Genomic DNA, 4,533 nt, shown 5'->3' with positions numbered 1-4,533 from the left:
TAGCGGCTGCTCCTGCACAAGGGACGCCGCCTGTTGAACCTCAGTCATCTGCGAATAATCAGGGTGAGGGGCTAAACAAGCCTTCTTCACCATGATGAATGAGTGGGTCGCATAATATGCCCGAACCAATCCTATTGTCCAACAATTCTCGAATTTGAATAATCCACCCTAAGAGCCCGTAATGCCATCGATTCATCGACCTCGTGAGGCTGAGTAAGCCACCAGAGACTTGATTAGGAAGCGGGGCTGAAGAGTTCAGGCCATAGTTCTTGATGATGCCGAAAGGCCGAAGTTACGCTTGATAACACCATTCGTGTTTGATGAACTGTCATGCACACCGATGAATGTCTAAAGTGTGCTATATCCTTGTTGCGAGACTCACTTACTATTGGTGGAGGACTTTGATTTCCATAGTTCCAAACGAACGAGTTACTTGGGGTTTCTTTCAAACGGAGTTTGAAAGAAATATATTAGTCAACTGTTCATCGATCAAAAGCGTAAGGAATTCTTGGAACTCAAGCAAGGCCAGATAACAATGTCTGAATCTGAACATGAGTTCGTAAGACTCGATCGGTATGCCCGGAGTGTGTGGCTGATGAGGTTGCTATGTGCAAGAGGTTTGAAGAAGGATTGAATGAAGATCTAAAGCTACTAGTGGGTATTTTGGAGATAAAAGAATTGTAACACTAGTTGAACGAGCACGCAAGGCGGAGGAACTTGGAAAGGAGAAGAAGAAGGCTGAATTTGAAGCTAGAGACTATCGCAAAAGATCGACGGGTAAAGCTCCATTCTCGGTGTAAAGAAGTTCGGGGAGGACACCAATAAATCGAGGACGATGCAGGAATTTCCATTAGAGCACGACCATTGACGGACTCCGAGCTACTTGGTAGCTAGTGTGGGCAATAACCGTCAAGAGAAACTGAATGCCCCCAATGTGGGAGAAGACACATAGGTGAATGTTGGGGTAAGTCTACCAATAGGGCTTGTTACGGATGCGGTTTGAAGGACCACTTCATTAGAGATTGCACGGAGCTTGATGAGAAGAATAGGGTGCAAGGTGCAAGACCTAGTGGAATGACAGCTAGAGGTTGACCACCAAGAATTTCAGGAGGTAGGGGTGGTAGTCAGAGAGGGGCCACTGATACGGCTGTTCGATCTGAGACCCGTACTCCTGCAAGGGCATATGCCATCCGTGCACGAGAGGAAGCATCCTCCCCTGATGTTATCACTGGTACTTTCACTCTCTTTGATACTAATGTGTTTGCTTTAATTGACCCTGGTTCTACTCACTCTTATATATGCGAAACCTTAGCATCCAGTAAGACTTTACCTATTGAGTCTATCGAGTTTGTAATTCGGTGTCAAATCCCTTGGGTCGTTATGTGCTGGTCGACAAAGTGTGTAAGAAATGCCCCTAGTAATTCGAGGTTCTGCTTTTCCGTGGACTTGATGCTTTTGCCGTTCGATGAATTTGATGTTATTCTTGGGTTGGATTGGTTGACCGTGCATGATGCGGTTGTGAATTGCAAAAGCAAGACTATTGATTTGAGATGCGCAAATAATGAGATGATCCGAGTTGAGTCTACGGACTTAAAGGGTTGCCACTATAATATCATCAATGTTGGCCCAAAATATGTGAGAAAGGGTGCGAAGCATACCTTGCGTATGTACTTGATGATAAGGAGTTAGAAATAAAACCGAATCTGTCTGGGTGGTTCGTGAATACCGGATGTTTTCCCAAAGAATTACCCGGTTTGCCACTGTTCGGAGATAGAGTTTGGTATTGAGCTTGTACACGGACCACACCGATTTCGATAGCTCCGTATGGTATGGCACCAACGGAATTAAAGGAGTTGAAAGCTCGGTTGCAAGAGTTGGTGGATAGAGGTTTTGCTCGCCCGAGTTTTTCACCTTGGGGTGCACCAGTGTTGTTTGTGAAAAAGAAGGACGGAACCATGAGGTTGTGCATCGACTATCGTCGACTTAATAAAGTAACAATAAAGAACAAATATCCGTTATCACAGATCGATGATTTGTTCGATCAATGAAGGGAGCCTTAGTGTTCTCAAAATAGATTTGAGATCGGGCTATTATCGATTCTTGAATCGAGATCGGATATACCCAAAACCGCCTTGAGCGAGATATGGTCACTACGAGTTCTTAGTGATGCCGTTTGGGCTCACTAATGCCCTGCGGTATTTATGGATTTGATGAATCGGATCTTGCACCATATTTGGATCGGTTCGTAGTTGTGTTCATTGACGACATCTTGGTCTATTCAAGAGACGAGACCGAACATGTGGAGCACACGAGATTAGTGTTGCAAATATTACGGGATAAGCGATTATATGCTAAGTTCACAAGTGTGAGTTACGGTTAAGAGAGGTTAGCTTCTTGGGTCATGTGGTATCTGCATCGGGTATTCGAGTCGACAGAGCAAAATTTCAACCATACTTAATGAAACCTCCAAGAAATATTATCGAGGTTCGAGCTTTTGGGACTTGCTTAGCTTACTACTTGACGGTTTGTAAAAGGATTCTCGATGATAGCCACACCAATGACGTAAACCGCTTGAAAAGATGTCAAGTTTGAATGGACGGAAAAGTGTCGAAAAAGTTTCACCAATTGAAAACTCATTTGACGAAGCTCGGTTCTAGTACTGACCGAATCGGCAAAGAGTTTGTCATCTATAGTGACGCCTCCCTACTTGGGTTAGGTTGCGTATTGATGCAAGAAGGTCGAGTTGTGGCCTATCGCGTCGAGACAATTAAAGCCACATGAGAAAAATTATCCGACCCATGACCTCGAATTGGTCGCCATCGTATTCGCCTTAAAGATATGGCGACATTACTTATTTGGTGAGAAGTGCCATGTGTATTCGGATCACAAAAGTCTCAAATATTTGATGACTCAAAGAGACTTAAATCTCGACAAAGACGTTGGCTCGAGTTGTTAAAAGATTATGAGCTTGTCATTGATTATCACCCGGAAAGGCTAATGTGGTTGCGGACGCCTTAAGCGGAAATCACTTTGTTTTACGAGCAATGAATGTACACTTGTCTATTCTACCCGACAATGTGTTAGTAGCGAATTAAAGGCCAAACCATTATTGACTCATCAAATTCGTGAAGCTCGAAAAGTTGACGATGAGTTGGTTGCAAAACGGGCGAGTGTGTTCGAACAAGGAATCGGAGTTTCAAATTGATGATGACGATTGTTTGAGGTTCGAAACCGTTTGTGTGTTCCAAGAAATTCGAACTCATTTCGATGATTACGAGCGAAGCTCATTGTAGCCAAATGTCAATTCACCCGGAGTACGAAGATGTACAACAATTTGAAATGTCGGTTTTGGTGGCATGGTATGAAACGAGACATCTCCGACTTTGTTTGAGATGTTTAATATGTCAACAAGTGAAAGCGGAACATCAAGTGCCTTGAGATTACTTCACCGATTACGATACCCGAGTGGAAATGGGATCGAGTCACAATGGACTTTGTTTCCGGACCGCCATTGTCGTGAGCAAGAAGGATGCGATTTGGGTTGTTGTTGATAGATCGACTAAATCGGCTCACTTTATCCCCGTCGCGCATGATTTTTCATTGGATAAACTAGCTGAATTGTACGTTTCTCGATTGTGAGATTACACGGTACCGATTTACGTGGTGTCGGATAGAGATCCGAGGTTCACCTCGCGATTTTGGAAGAAATTGCAAGAAGCTTTAGGTACCAAGTTGCATTTCAAGACCGCCTTTCACCCCCAAACCGATGGTCAATCCGGCGGATAATTCGGATACTTGAGGATATGTTGAGATGTTGCATCCTCGAGTTCGATGGTTCATGGGAACGGTACCTACCTTTGATTGAATTCGCACAACAATAGTTTTCAATCAAGTATTAAGATGGCGCCTTACGAGGCTTTGTACGGTGTAAATGCCGTACACCATTGTTTTGGACCGAACTCGGTGAAAACAAAATTTTCGAGTGGATTTGATTAAAGATCTTTGAATGAAGGTAAAGGTAATCCGTGAAAGTCTAAAGTCGGCCACAGATCGTCGTAAATCGTGACGCGGATTTGAAACGAAAGGACATTGAGTATCGTGGGAGATAAAGTGTTTCTTAAAGTTTCGCCTTGGAAAAAGATACTCAGATTCGGTAGTAAGGGCAAGTTGAGCCGAGATTCATTGGGCCGTCGAAATCTCTGAACGAGTTGGCCCAGTTGCGTATCGTTTGATTTTGCCCCCTGAACTCGAAAAGATTCACAATGTCTTCCATGTTTCAATGCTTCGACACTATAGATCTGATCCGTTGCACGTAATTAGTCCATCAGAGGTTGAAATTCAATCCGATATGAGTTATGAAGAAGAACCGATTCGTATCCTAGCTCGTGAAGTGAAGGAGTTGCGAAACAAAAGGGTTCCGTTAGTAAAAGTGTTATGGCTCAAACACGGGATGGAAGAAGCTACTTGGGAACCCGAGAGCTCTATGAAAGAGCGTTACCCAAACCTATTTACCGGTAACATTTTCGGGGACGA

This window comes from Gossypium arboreum, chromosome 4 (genome assembly GCF_025698485.1).
Source record: "Gossypium arboreum isolate Shixiya-1 chromosome 4, ASM2569848v2, whole genome shotgun sequence".
Classification (NCBI taxonomy): domain Eukaryota; kingdom Viridiplantae; phylum Streptophyta; class Magnoliopsida; order Malvales; family Malvaceae; genus Gossypium; species Gossypium arboreum.
The sequence above is the reverse complement of the archived record's forward strand: the minus strand, read 5'-3'. Positions refer to the sequence as shown.